A 16,047-nucleotide genomic window follows, 5' to 3' on the forward strand; every position below is an offset into this window, starting at 1 on the left:
CACTTTAGTCTAGTTCTTCTAATGCAGTAAAGGGAAGAGGCTACATGGACATAAGGCAACTGTTTACCAGTAATATTACTTACAAGTATTTCTTGGAAAAATATATTTCATGACAGTACTAACCAAAATGACTCAGCCATTTCAAATGCTGTATTCCAGCTCAATGTCTTTACTTTGTTGTTGTTTGCTCTTTTTATGAAAACCAGCCTTTTCGACTGAGCTCTGCATAAGTTCATTTATCTAGTAATCATTTGGTCTCCAATACACTGCAGTGCTGAACAAAAGAAAATAAATTGAATGAACCTGTAGAAAGATGAACCCTCCATAAAATGAAAGATGAACCCTCGATAAGTAGTATCATATTTTTTTTACATTAATCCCCGAACTACCAAAACAATACAAATATTTCCATATGGTTTCCAAATAAATCTCCTATATCCTGTATACCATAAATTGTTCCCTCAGGAGATACAAGCTAAATAAGGTTAGTCATCTATTCCAGCTCTCCTGGGGACACCAGGCCTGATTTTCCACTTGGGTGCAAAAGCTTTGTGCTTAGGCAGCTCCGCTCAAGTTAGCAACTCCCAGAAAATAAGTCATGGGGTTGGCGTGAGAACAGAGAATCAAGTCTATCGTCTTTCACCAACAACCTGTAGCTGTAACCAGATTTTTCTCCTTCTGACATGTTCAAATTATTTAAATTGAGATTAAGTAAGCATGCTCTGTCAATTGCCAGCCAGCTTGTAGATGGTGCCTCTTGCATACTGGCATAGGCTCCCAGGGCTGTGGCTCAAAGTCCCTTCATAGACTGTTTATCATAACCCATCTGCACTGGGATAGTGGGATGTAAAGCCTAAAAAAATAAAAATAAAAATCTTTCTGGCTGTGATTTCAGGCTTTCTTACGTATTCTGTGGGACTGTTTGTGAAGTTTGTTTTTGAATGATGAATATTTCACCAGAGTTTCTTAATGCTTTGGCACAGAAATGATGAATGTAAACAAGAAACTCTTACAAATCTTTGGCTTGAGTAGCATAAAACATTATCTTGTACCCAGTCTCCCCACAGACAACAGTTTCTGCTTTAAATAGTCTAACTACAACTCCCTGAGTATAATATAAAAGGAAAAAACATTATAAAAGTACTGAATACTCAGACTTGCAGGATGACTAGAATAACTGAGTAAAGTATCAGTTCTTTGCAGTCACACTTCTTGTTATAATTCATTGTAATAATGGATCATTTAAAGATATATTCCTGTAACTCAGGGAAAAGTTTCATAATAGAACTGAAAGTCCCTTTGCAGCTCCTGATGTGTAGGAGGTGAGGTTCAGCAACCTTATGTGTAATCTGATTGTTTTACTCAACAAAACATGAGCATCCATAGAGATCTGCACATAGGATTAATATGTCTTCCTGACTTTCCACTTTTTTTTTTTTTTTTTTTTTTTTCCTGAAATCACCAGAAATACTTCAGGAAGGGGAAACTAATTTGGCTTGATTTCAAACTCAAAGTTTTTTTTTGTTTTGTTTTGTTTTCTCCCAGAAGAACAAGATTTAAAATAAGTGCTGGGGAAATGGTTCTTTGCAAATCTGAGCATGAATACAGATTGTGGCTTTGTATTTCCTGATCAGGATGGAAACAGAAACATGGACCCTTCAGATCTAAACCCTAAAATTAACTCAGAGAGCACCATTCAAAAGCACTTCCTCAAGTCAGCAGGGGAGAAAGGCAATGAAAAGCTTGATGAGAGTTTGGTGAATGAAGAGGAAATAAGGGAGGGATGTGGGGAAATGACAGTGGACCCTCAACCCCATACAAACTCTTTTTTTTAATTCTTCTTCTTATGCATACATTGTAGTTATTAGCATGACCAATTTTAAAAGAAGGATTTGGTTAGCTCAAATGTGGACATATCTTTTGCATAACTCTTTAGACTCTTTAGGCTCATGCATTGGAGAACGAGCCATAAGCATGCTCAGGTTTTGATTGAAATATAATTGTACAGGCAATGGTGATAACAGTAGTACTTCAGTCAGCTCTATAAATGACACCTATCACTACAGGACTCTATTGGAGACATTACACTTCTTTCAACATAAAGAATGTTTCTATTTACAAATTATTTATGAATATTTTTGTTACTTAAATTGTCTGGGGTTAGGCCTATTGTGAATAAATTGTAAGGTCAAAGGGCAAGTTGTTTATATTGGTGAAGAGACAGGATTATTACACTGAGAAATGGTGAGCACATCCTGTTATTGCTGTTACCAGTAAAAACATTGCATGAAAAGAACTAGACAGACTAGTTGCTTGAGTTCTCAAAAGGTTTTATTTTTAGCCTAATGACAAAAATGTCTGTGTTTGCACAGGAAACCATAAGATTGATACAAGGGAGTGGAAATAAAGTTCTTCATGTCATTTTTAGTGATACATTAAAGACTTGATCCCCTGAGTGTCAGAGAAATGTTTAGTGAACCTTAGAAAGATGACTTTTTTGCCAGCCCCCCACCATTCCCTACTTCTCTGGTCATGGAAGCTCCTGCATACAAATCAATTCCTTGTGCAAGTTAGAGAATTTTCAGAACCATTCTTAGCTGTGCCAGCAAATAATGATGCTACAGGAAAACAGCTCACATAGCCAGAATAGCCTGTCCTTCCCCCAAGGCATTTCAAGTTGGCCCTCTGGGAATGGAGGCAGAAAGCGGATAGGTGTCTTGCTGTTCCCCAGTGGAGTCTTTTGCTGTTGCTGTAAATTACTTTAAGCTCTCTTTGCTACAGTGGTGCAGAAGGTACTTATTTGGGGTTAAGAACATGGATCAAAATGTAATCATCATGGACCAAATCATCAATACTCACTTTCCATGGACCTCAGTAAAGTTTCCAGACATATTAGGGCCAGCTTCCAACTACTAACAACAGTTCTAACTTCTAAATTATTTTTGCCCAAGCTAGACTAACATTTGAAAACATGCTGTACTAAGAACAATAGTTAAAGGCCTGCCTATGCTGGCATCAACAGTAGTTTTGCTATTAATGTAGTACCAGCAAAGCCAATAATTCACTGAGTGCAGTTAAAATAAAATATCTCATTTAATTTCATTTATTGAAATGAACATTATGCTTCAGTTCTGTCTGTTCAGAGAATGTTCCTTGTTGTTAATTAACTTACTTATTAGTGTTTCAGAAATGCCCTAAGGTTCCAGTCGGGATCAATGCCCAGTTTTGTTGTAAGGTAGATGAAATGAAGTGGAAAGGGCTGTTTTGAAAGAGCTTACTTACCAGGGCTTGCTTCTACACCCCAAATCTCCTTAAGATCATAAATCAGAGTGCAGGATCAAGACTGTTCTTTGAGAAGAGTTACTCACTTCAGGTGTATTTCCAGTGAAGGAACTAGAATGTTGTAGTTTGCACAGAACTGAATGCTGGGGATTTCTGAATTCCTTTAGCAAAAATCTTCCATAACATGATGGTTACTTAACTGAAAGCTGACCTGCAGTTTTCAATTAATTTAGTACTTAGGGATTTTCTGTAGTTGTCATCTAGATATTTTTTTTAATGTAAAATAGTGCAACTTGGTCATTAACTACAGCTGTGACTGTTTCTTGTGCATGTTTATTGTCTTTAGAAGGGGAATACAATTCACCCTGAGTGAAAAGGCCCCATTTGCTTCACAAGAGTCACGTTATTGTAGAAATGCTGATGCTGAGGGAGGAGAGATTTCCTTCAGCCTGAAATATTTCACCTGACTAGAATTTTGAGTGTTCAAAAGGGACAGATACAGATCCTTACTCAAGCTGCCAGAAGTACAGAGGAAGTATACAGAGTCTGGAAGTTGTGGAAAGGCAGCTCAGAACCATTCTCCTTAAGTGCTGAAAGGGTTTTACAGTGACTACGTACAGCCTTGTCCATTAAGTAGCCAAAAAAGCTTGCACATGAATTTACATGAACATTTACAGAAAATACAGGAACAGTCTTCAGTGAGGCACTTCCATCCTGCTTTTTTGCTCTGCAGTTCTGTGAGTTCACAGGAGGCAGGCATAAATGACATGTACAATATATGTTCCACTGTGTTGGAACAAACTTTCTTAAGAAGCCATGATAAATCTTCAAAAAATCCCAAATGAACAGATTACCAGCCTTCTTTTCCAAGCCTTACCAAGTCCTAGCTGAAGCAGGGTTGCTACAGAGGGACACCTGAGTACATGAGATTTGGCCCTTTTGTTTGTTCATCAGTGCCCTAGAAAGACAAGAAAGGAAGGAGATAAAAGTATAAGAGATTCGTTATTTAATAACATCTGCTCTTGCTAAAGTCTTCAAACAGTCTTGTTCACAATAAAAGTGAGGAAGGGGAGGTATTAAGCCTTTCTTCGGAGCTCAAGAAGAGATGGCCAACAATAAGATCAGATTATTTGTTTTTTTATAGCCATACTTTTCTGTTTGTCAAAAAGGAACCTTAAATTCAAACTTAATTTCCAAGTTATGCCCTTTGATGTTTCATGGTGATGTTTCAGGACAATTGAGTGATCAGATCATGGACTGTGTAAGAAAGCAAGTCATGAGGGACTTCTAGGGACAACATCACTAGGTCCCAGCAACATAACACCCTGCAAAGGGTATAGAATTCCTTTTTTTTTTTTTTCTTTTCCATTGGATAGCTACTGGAATATTTTCCTCTGTCTCTCTTAGTTATGTGGTGTCTGTATTGCAGCTAATTCACAGTTATGTGAAGATTCTGGTAGATAGCTTGTAAAGTTAGGAAAATCTTCCACCTCAGTTATTGTGTGTTTTTTTTTGTTGTTGTTGTTGTTGTTTGTTTGTTTTTTATGTTTTTTTTCACCTTGCTTAGACAGGTCATTCTGTCATAAGAATTACTTCCATAAGACACATAAGTTTTCTCTGGTTTAAACTCAGAATGCATATTGATCAAAGATAGATATCAATGCCAATAATAATAATAATAATAATAATAATAATAATAAATTTAAAATTCCAGATACAGAGCATAGTCCTATCTTGAATAAGCTCTATTTGTTGTATTCCTATAAAAAACATGGAGGTCTTGATTCACCAGGGCTTTAATACAGTGCCTATACATTGTTATGCCAAGATCACCTCCTGGAATTCAACTGTTTTGATTTGACTTTTCTCAATGCCCAGAGAACAGTGTGGAAATATCACAGAGATAGATACAACAACAAGGTATGAAGAGGAGGCACAATAAAGAGGAATGAAAAAGCAGAGTGATGAAAGACAAGGTGCTAGTACAGAACTGCAAAGTGCCTTGAAAACACATCTGCAGAGACATAAGAAGCCACATGATAAGATAAAGTGAACAATGTAGGGTAAAGAAATAATAGTAATTAAAGAAGCTGAGATAGAAAGAGGATAATTTTGAAAATTAATTAAGTATCATAGGGGTTAGGCTGTAGGAGGGTGGAAAAAAAAAAAAAAAAGAGGTAAATAGCAGCTGCGGAAAGGGCTGGGAGTAGTGATGATTAGGCAGGCAATGCCTGCTTTTTCATTTTGTGCCAGGCTCTATAAATCTTCCCTGTTACCCTGAACCTAAAGGTGTGGAAGTTTGAGTATAAATTCAGAAGTTTGGTTACTTTTCCAGATCTTACCTAAATCATATAAACCTCCTTATATATAGTATAACTTAGCCAGAAATAACTTAAGAACTCACTTTTTGTCAAGCTACTTAGTGCAGCTGACTGGATTATTCATCCTCAATAATACTCACAGCATATACATCTTTTCTTTTCTGTTTGAGAATCATTTATGAATAAGCTTTGAGACTTTTCTCCAAAATGTGAAATGCCTCTTGATCCTGTTGATTATTCTGAGCATTTACATTTTTTTATATATTTTTTTTTAAATCATAGAATCATAGAATATCCCAAGTTGGAAGGAACCTGCAAGGATTATTGAGTCCAACTCAAAATTGGCACCACATAGATCTACCCAAAAATTCAGACCATATGACTAAGTGCACAGTCCAAACACTTCTTAAATTCCAACAGGCTTGGTGCCATCACTACATCCCTGGGGAGCCTGTTCCAGTGCACGACCACCCTCTCAGTGAAGAACCTCTTCCTGATATCCAGCCTGAACATCCCCCATCACAGCTTGACACCATTCCTGCGGGTCCTATCACTGGGCAATAAATAGAATAGATCAGTACCTGCCCCTGCACTCCCCCTCATGAGGAACCTGTAGGCCGTGATGAGGTCTCCCCTCAGCCTCCTCTTTTCCAGGCTGAACAGGCAAAGAGACCTCAGCTGCTCCTTGTACATCCTCCCCTCTAGGCCCTTCACCATCTTTGTAGCCCTTCTCTAGACACTCTCCAGTAGTTTCATGTCCTTTTTTTACTGTGGTATTTAGAACTGCACACAGCACTCAAGGTGAGGCTGCACCAGCACAGAGAAGAGCAGAACAATCTCTTCCCTCAACCGACTAGCATGAGTATTGTCTGAAATTAGTGTTCTCTACATTAGTTAAGTAGACTCTAATTTTCTCAGCATCATCAAATGTGGACTAGTTTGACTATGAGCAGAGCAAAAGGAAGTATGTAGATATACAGTCTCAGCCTTCCAGCTGCTCTCTCATCTCAGTTGTCTTTCCTCTTTTCTTTCATAATCTGTACAGTAAATATTGCTAGTGTGATACCTGCCTGAGTCTTCAGAAACCTGAAGCAGTGGTTCTGTGATGGCACTCTTATTTTTCAAGAGGATTTCACTCAGTTGTTTAAAACATCAACAGTAAGTTTCTTTCTACACTGTTCAAAGCATTTCTTGGAAGGAGAGGATGTATCTGAACATGCAGATCCACATAAACTTCTCTGAGTGTTTGTTCATTTTGGTATGCTTTTGATAACACATGGAAGGGGTGAAGAGTGCAGATGTTCTCATTTTCCTAAAAGGAGAGGGTTCAGCTTTCAAAGGTTTGGGAAATGCCAACTTGGGGGGTTCAGATACTGTGCAGTTTAACTATTCCCTGCCTGCTATTTGGAGAATGTCATTGGTTAGCTAAGTCACAGGATATTCTTCCAGCTCTCTAATTGGGTTAGTGTATCCTATTAAACAGAGGAATAATGAACGCTCTTGTTTGTCAAGGAATAGCCTCGTTCGCATGCAAATACGAGTATTCACACAAATCAGCCATTCCTCCCACCTCCTCGGGAACAAAAACCTTTCTGTCTTAAACCACAGGAGCAGCAGATAACAAGGAGCCTTGATATGGATAGATCAAACAGACATTTAAAATTCCTGCAAATGAATACTGTTGTGCAATGTTCACCCAGTCCTGTCTTCTTCTGCATCATGGAAAAGATAACAAAAAGTTAAAATAGGATGTAAAGAAATGAGGAGTATGAAATAGTTCTGCTTTCCAAAATAGTTCATCTATTCTGTTGTAGTGCTTTTCAGATTGTTACCTTCTTTATGAAAGACAAATAATTATAAAAAAAAATAAATAAATGTGAAAACACTTTTGGAGTTTCTCTGTTTTTTCAAATTGGACATAGCTCAAACCCAAACAGCAGGTCCAATAAACTTGAGACAATTCATAATTTCAGATGCCTGAAAATTCAAGATACACAGTATCTAAGCAGACAAGAAATAAAACTTGCCATTTGAAGATTTACCAGAAATTCTTCAGTGATTCTCCAAGACTACTCAAAGAATGAGTTATGTCCTCATCTGGCTATAAAAATAGCTGTTTAGCCATAAAGTATTATACAAAAGTAAGTGAAAAGAAAAGAGCCTTACAAAGAGTGACAGCTCCAAGGGTAACTTGGCTCCCTTTCCTCACTGTGTTTTTATAGCTGTAGGAACTCCTTATTACTTTTTCTCAAGCTGTCATCAGAGCAACAGAAACCGCTGTTATTTTGGTTTCTCTTCTCTTTAGATGGAAAGAAAAGGATATAATAAAGGCAGGTCATGAGCAATAGGTTGTAATCTATCCACAAAATGACTCCACCTTGCCATTTATTCCCTTGTATTGTGGTGGAACAGACTCCCAGTAAACATGTCTGCTTCATGTTGATCATCATTGATAGTAGCATCCCTAATAGTGGCTCCATCTTGACAGAAAAATGGTAAGTGCCATTGTGCTCTGATGCTTTTGTCTCTTTCTACAGCCACTGAAAAACAGAGCTGTTAATTTATCTGATGAAAGACATGATGGTGAATGTTATGTACAACCCAGATGTTTCCCCACTGATTTCATAAATAGGAGCACATAATTGTGATGATTGGGAACCCATTAATTCAAACTACTTGTAAGCAAAATAAAAAGCGGACCTCAGCTTACACTTTCACTGTGACAAGCATCTTTGCATGAGATGTCTATCTTTTTGCTCAGTGTTTATAAACCTAACCAGTCAAACAATTTCTTCAGTTCTCCTCCATCTGTTTTCTCACAACAGTGTTAATGTTCACTTAAATAAGCATAGCAGCATTAACCTTTTGAACTTCTTGTCTCTTGACTCTGCTTAGATCAGATTTGTGGTCTAGAAAATTGACTCTTCCCTCAACTTTGACAGATTTTCTTATTATCCCCTTCTGACCTGCAGAGAATTGCACTGGCTCAATTCCTGAGGCACCTACAAGTTTCAGATGGACTCAGCCTCCCTATCTGATTGCCTGTCACAGGAAGCATCAGTGGTATGCTTTTTATTTTGGTTTATTCCCTTCCTCTCTATAGATATAACGAATTCTCTTGCACTTTTGTGCTCTTCTTTTCAGCAGGCCTTGCATATCACATCTTCATCTTTAACACAAAAAGTATGTCAGAAAATTTGTGTCTCAGAAAAAAAAAAAAAAAAAAAGACAACACACATAATAAGTGCATCAATAAGTGCTTTATACAGTTCTGATATTCCAGGTATTGTCCACAGTAAATTGTATATAAGTTGCATAAGCTGTTATCATTGTGATTTAATCTTTCTACTTGCATAAATACTATTAGTTCTGATAACTATATAAATTAGGCTTAGAGCAAACTGTCAATGAAGATGGATACGCTTCATGCATGAAAACTGTGGGAAGGAATTATGACTCTATTTAGAGCAAAACTGGTGCTTTGGAAAGTGTCATTAAACCCTGAGTTTTCTATGTAGCTCCCAAGCATAAGCATGTTAACAAACTAGTTTGGATAAAAAGTTATATTCATTGTTGAATCCCCAGTTACTGCCCATATATTTTTGTACTCCTACAGCAAATACGACTTAGGTTAGCCACTTTTCACTGACAGAGGTTGATTAGGGCCACAGAGGTGATCAGAGGGATGGAGCACCTGTCCTATGAAGAAAGGTGGAGAGAGCTGAGGCTATTCAGTGTAAAGAGAAGGCTCTGAGGTGACCTCATTGCAGCCTTTCACTACTTAAAGGGAGCCTATAAAAAAGATGGAGAGCAACGTTTTGCTCAGTCAGATAATGACAGGACAAAGGGAAATGGTTTTAAACTAAAAGAAGGGAGATTTAGATTGGACGTTAGGAAGAAATTCTTTACTCAGTGTGGTGAAGCACAGGCACAGGTTGCCCAGAGAAGCTGTGGATGCCCCATCCCTGGAGGTGTTCAAGGTCAGGTTGAATGAGGCCCTGGCCAACCTGATCTAGTGGGTGGCATCCTGGCCAATGGCAGGGGGATTGGAACTAAATGATCTTTAAGGTCCCTTCCAACCTGAGCCATTCTATGACTCTACGATTCTATTTCTCCTCTCTCCTCCTCAACTGACAGCTGAACTAGTTTAAGTTACGTCACATTAGCTACAAGAGCTAACACAAAGAAGTCAGCCTGCAGTAGGTTGAGATGAACTCCAAACTCTACATCAAGAAAGAGTTTTTTAGATAGGCTGGGTTTTGCAGGTTGAGTTATGCTCCGGCTGAAATGGAAATACACTTATAAAGCTATGGTCAAACAGCTAGGGTATGACCTTGGGAGAGTGTTTTGAGAGGAGTATAATTTGAAAGAATGCTTAGAGTATGGAACAAGAAAGCTGCTGCCTGCTTGATTTTGATCCTATTTGGTAAACAGACCTTTGGTATACTTTAACAAATGAATAGAAATATGAATTTGTCCTTTGTTACCTGAGAACAATGGCCAAAATAAGGGCTAGCCTAAAAATGAGGATCCAGAGAGAGTGGTAAAATAGGTAATCAGAGTAGAAGCAGAACATAAATAATAATAATAATAATAATAATAATAATAATAATAATAATATAAAATAACAGTAGGATCTCTACATTTTTAGTGAAATTATCCCATTTTAGCAGTTTCTATGTTTTCTGTGGTCTAGACTTTATGCTGTAGTCTTCCTGTAGCCCTTGCGGCTAGCTTTTCCCTGCCCCAGCCTGAGCTTTTTCTGCTGAGAAAGATCTGTGAGAATAACTGTACAGAGACAAGAACACCAACATTATAGACAGAAGTGTGATTGTTTAGGGTAACTAGTAACTCAAGGATTCAGGAAGGAAAACACCAGCATGGGAAGATGTGAGGCCTCAAAGGGTAAATCTATGCGTGCAGGGGCTTAGGATGCTGAGGTCACAACCAGCTGTCCCATGTTAAGTTTTCAGTGTCATGGGTGGATATGGAGGCTGGTGGCAGCTTCCCAGTGCTATGGGACCCATGGAGGAGCCACTGGTGCTGGCCCTACTCCTTCCTTGAAAATGCTGGTCCAAGCAGCAGCAGATCTTCAGGTACCTCATCCATTGTGGTGGTGAGCATGCAAGTACCTAACACTTGTTGATTTCTAGCTATCTTGTTTGTGCTAGCTGGTGCATAACTGTTTTCCAGTTTCATTTCTTATATCCTTCTTGCAGAATCTCTCTGCATTTGTCTTAAGATTTCTGAACAAGCCAAACCAAGTGAGAGGCCATAAGGAAGACAAGGAGCAGAGAATGAACAGTGCCATGACTTCACTGTTAACCCAGTATTTGCAAAATTTCATGCAACAGAGTGGCAGGGCTGACAAACTGCTGGAGCACCAGCCTCAACACTTTCTACTCCCTGCTCAAACATCAGCACTTGCAGACCCATGGCATTTCATGTGGCCCAAGAAGTCCTGTTGTAGGCCATGCTGATTTAATACCACTTGCACAGACCAGCAACACAAATGCTGCAATTTAGCCCCTAGAGTGCAGAGTACAACCCTCCCCTATTATGCATAGCTGCTAAGATTCAAGTCAGTAAGCGATTCCTCAAGGAGAAGCAAGACAGCTTGCTGACTGCCATACAACTTTCTGTTGGAGCAACTGACAGGAAAAATCAGACACCAGTCAACTGAGGCACTGATCCAAAGCCCCTTTAAACACCTTGGTGACTCTTGAAAATAAGATGTAGGAGCTTTTCAAGAGATTACCCTTAATCTGTCACAGCATGCAAAACAACTTAATACATTTACCATTTTCTTTTCAGCTAGAGAATTCAAATCCCTCTCTGACAAATCAACTAGTAAGTCAAACTTCTCCTACTTAACAAGCACATATCCTAAAATTGCAAAGGGTGGGTCCATTTGTCACTGAATTGTCCTGAACACACCAGGCCTCCTACCAGTTAGAACTTTGCTATTGAATCAAATGGCCATAGTACTGGGAGACCACTTCTCTGTGTGCCTTTGAAATCTTGTTTTATGCTATCATGTTTGATCTAGTCACTTCACAAGCACCAGTTCAGGTCAACAGACATAAGCTTTCTTGTTAACCTGGACCTATGCACCACAAATTACTTTTATCTACCTAGCACCTTCTCTTCCCACATTATGGTAAATGCTGATCTCAGAAAAGCAAATAAGCTGTCTTTTCCCTTTTTCATAATGACTGTCAGCTTGCACTTTAACCAACAACTCAAGCCTCTGTCTGGCTTGTAAGAATCCTTGAGATACAGTGAAATAAAAATATGCTTTGTCTTTCATTTTATATCCTGTTTCCCAGAAAGTATGAATATTTGCTTTTCAGCCATATCGTTTGAGTATTAAGGTATTTCCTTCACCATCCTCAAAAGCTGATTATTCTAATACAGCTCAGGAAAAGCAGTATTTGGCTTCTTTCAGGTCAGAAATACATGGAGTTTTATTTTTAAAAATTCTGTTAGATCATTCAGCATTAGATATATTCAAACTAAAGTCACCTTAATACTAAAAATCAAATTCTCGGATATCAAATGTTCTGGCTAGTGGCTGTTAAAGAGCAATAGTTGCTTCCAAGTAAGTGCATCTTTCATAGAATCATAGAATGGCTTGGGTTGGAAGGGACCTTTAAAGATCATTTAGTTCCAACCCCTCTGCCATAGGCAGGGATGCCACCCACTAGATCAGGTTGTCCAGGGCCTCATCCAACCTAACCCATCCACAGCTTCTCTGGACAACCTGCTCCTGTGCCTCCCCACCCTTTGAGTAAAGAATTTTCTCCTAAATCTTAATCTAAATCTCCCCTCTTTTAGTTTAAAACCAATCCTCCTAATTCTGTCACTATCTGCCCATGTTAAAAGTTGCCCTCCATCTGACTAAAAGGCCAACATGAGGTCAGCCCAGAGTGTTTTCTTCCTTACACTGAACAGCCTCAGCTCTCTCAGCCTTTCTCCATAGGAGAGGTACTCCAGCCCTCTGATCATCTTTGTGGCCCTCCTCTGGACTCACTAACAGGTCCACCTCTTTCTTGTGCTGGGGCACCCTGACCTGTATGCAGGACTCCAAGAGCAACCTCACAAGGGCAGAGCAGCAGGGGACAATCACCTCCCTCAGCCAGCTGGCCACTCTTCTGTTGATGCAGCCCAGGATGCAGTTGACCTTCTGGGCTGCAAGTGTGCACTGCTGGCTCGTGTCAAGCTTTTCAGCCACCAGAACCCCCAAGTCATTTTCTGTAGGGCTACTCTCAGTGAGTTCTTCTCCCAGGCTGTACCATACTCTGGGATTGCCCAGGTGCAGCACCTTGCACTTGTCGAATCTCATGAGGTTTACATGGGCCCACTTCTCAAGGTTGTCCATGTCCCTTTGGATGGTATCCCTTCCTTCTGTTGTGTCAACCACACCACCATGCAGCTTAGTGTCATCTGCAAACTTACTGTGCATTTGATCCCACTGTCTACACTGTTGATGAAGATATTAAACAGTATGGGTCCCAGGACAGACCCCTGAGGGACACCACTTGTCCTTGGCCTCCATCTGGATATAGAGCCATTGATCACCACTCTCTGGGTGTAGCAGTCAAGATAATTCTATATTCATTGCATGGTCCAACCTTCAAATCCATGGTCTACCCTTTCATATCTCTCGAATTTGGAGATCAGGACCTCCTGTGGGACTGTGTCAAAGACCTTACAGAAGTCCAGGCATATGACATCTGTCAGTCTTCTCTTGTCAGCTGATGCAATCACTCCATCACAGAAAGCCACCAGATTGGTCAGGCATTATTTGCCCTTTGTGAAGCCATAATGGCTGTCTCAGATCACCTCCTTGTCTTGCATGTGCCTTAACGTAGTGTCAAGGAGCATCTTTTCCATGATTTTCCCAGGCACAGAGGCGAGGCTCATTGATCTGTAGTTCCCTGGGTCTTCCTTTCTATTCTTTCAAAAAAACAGTAGGGATGTTTCCCTTTTTTCCAATCACCAGGGACATGATTTTTCAAATATGATGGAGAGTGGCTTGGCAACTACATCTCAGTGACCAGATATAATTTCGAAGTACTTGTTATCCAACTGAGCATGGAATTTTTAAATACCTTGTTCTATTATATCCATCCTATTACAACCATTCTTTCCGCAATTTCTTTGTAAAATTAGATTTCTGCTAGTTTTCTCTCCCTTAAAACAGTGAATCAGTGAACTACAGAAATCTCTATTGCCTCTCACATCATATTTTACTTTATTCATGTATTAGATACAGATTAGCATCTTGTCTTAGAGAAGCTTATGTTTAGTAGAATACGGCAGAGTTTCAGTTAAACAAAAAATGAATATATCCTTCATACTTTAAAATAGCAGGGACTTAGTTTTAAGTGTTCATTCTCATAGGCACAATTCTCAAGCTTTTCTCTCTCTCTCTTTTTTTTTTTTTTCCAAGTGTGATTAGGCTAATGGTACTATTGTGATCAGTATTTTTTCAGTGTAATGAAACCTCACTGAACAAAATATCTTTTTTTCAGCCATATAAATCACTATTTGTGACCTACTAAAATGTGACAATACAAAACTTTTTTTCCATTCTAACTGATCTCCATGGACTTAAAATTTTTATTTCAAGTTTAAGAACACAATCTTCAAAACAGAGAGGATTTAATTCTAGAAAACTTCGCACACCGTTATGTTTCCTACTTTTTTTTTTTAAAAAAAAAAAAAGAGGCCTGAAAGAAACATAAAAACATAAAAGCTATGTAATTTCATCAGATAATCAGCTGGGCTCCCCTGGGTTTTCTGAGCAGCAATATTGTCTAAATGCAGATGCACTGTGCTTCAGTCCAGATGGACACAACAACCTGTGATGAAGCCACAGGAATTAGACAAAGCCATTATCTTCAGGACCACTGCAAATGTGATAGGAATGTAAGGCTGTCTTGAAGTACACCAATGAAGTACAACACTGAAGCTTCTTAGAGAAATAATGGCTGGGTACAGCCATAGGCATTCCGATCCTGTGATTCTTTCAGTAGTAGGTCAGATCTCTTGGGGGAGAACTGGTGCTAGGGGGACACCACTCTTCCTCATACAGCAGCCCCCTCCTTGGCTTGTTTCAGCTTCTCCTTCATAGCAGCTGCTGCTGCTCCATATGCAAGGTTTCTGTGCTACAGTGCAGGAAGAGAGGGAAGAGGGTGCTGAGGAGAGAGGAGTGGCATAACAGGACCACCCAGGTATTTTTCCAAGTGAGGAGTGAGGGGAAGAACAGTCTGTTTGCCCCAGGACCCAAAACAGCTCTTGGTGTGGGCTCTAATAGCACTGCTGGAACAACCAGACCTACAAAACATGGGCAAATACAAAGGTTTATTTTTCTTTTTTTTTTTTTTTCTTTTTTCCCTTCTTTACTTATTTTCCCTTTTATTCCCTTCCCCTCTTTTACCTTCTTCCTTTCTTTCCTTCATTTTTTCATTTTCTTTTGCTTTGCTCTCATTTTCTTTTTTTCTCTCAAGCTATTTATTTCTCTTTCTCCCTCTCTTTCTCTCTTTCTTGCATTCTCTCTCTCTCTCACCCCCTCACCACACAACACGTCATTTCTTCAGAGAACACCACTCCATAATTTAATGGCAAAGCATCAAGGACTCTCAATAGCATCAAAAACAGTACTGTGGCTCCACCAGTTTGATTTAGAGATCCTCGCCATAGATAAGCTGCTATTTTTAAAGCATAGTTACATTGCAAAATAAGCCAGAGCATGCATTTATAATTTCATGTTTTTTGACAGGAACTGTCTGAAAACAGCCTTTTTAACCATTGATGATAAACAGAAAGAAACAGATAATGGTGAGGATGATTGAAGTAAACCACTTTTCTTTTTGCTTAAGGGAAGGTTGCATGCACAAACAGTTTCTTTAGAGTAATTTCAGTATAAACCCACATCCTCAGAGAAATATTCATAAAATCAAATTGTTTAACATGCTTGCTTGATCCTGGAGGGAACATTACCTTCATTTACTGGTAGGTTTAAAAATCTTATTTTCATGATCATAGTGGTACAAGGTAGGCACTAACCTATACATAAAGATACACCCATTTTGGTGGACATGTTTATGATAACATAAATTATTTCAGAAACAGAAAAAGCATATAGAGGGTAAAAAAGAAAACAAATCTAATAAGTACTTTTTTAGTAGAAATTTCTCAATTTAAAATTTGTTTTATAGCAAAATATCTGGCCAAAATCTTTCATGAAGTTTAAAGAAAAAAAATCATTAAAATAAAGTCTTCTATGTTTTTGTTTTTGTTTTTGTTTTTTTACAGAAAATGTGTCATAATGACATCCTTTAAAATATTTTTACCAAAGCTGTGAAAAAACTTGGAAATGCAGGCCAAAAAATAATTTTTACTACAGCAATGTAACTTATCCGAGATGTAAATTTAA

General features: G+C 38.7%; 1 long non-coding RNA gene across 1 annotated transcript in view; it reads right to left on the minus strand.

The window, feature by feature from the left end:
• Positions 1-2,313: 2,313 nt before the first annotated feature.
• LOC311430144 overlaps positions 2,314-16,047 on the minus strand; it is a 62,915-nt gene continuing 49,181 nt past the window's right edge. Inside the window, exon 2 of the long non-coding RNA XR_014688590.1 lies at positions 2,314-4,240. This is a non-coding gene — a long non-coding RNA (uncharacterized lncRNA). The remainder of the gene's footprint in view (positions 4,241-16,047) is intronic.

This window comes from Aythya ferina, assembly GCF_964211825.1.
Source record: "Aythya ferina genome assembly, chromosome: 1".
Taxonomy (NCBI): Eukaryota; Metazoa; Chordata; class Aves; order Anseriformes; family Anatidae; genus Aythya; species Aythya ferina.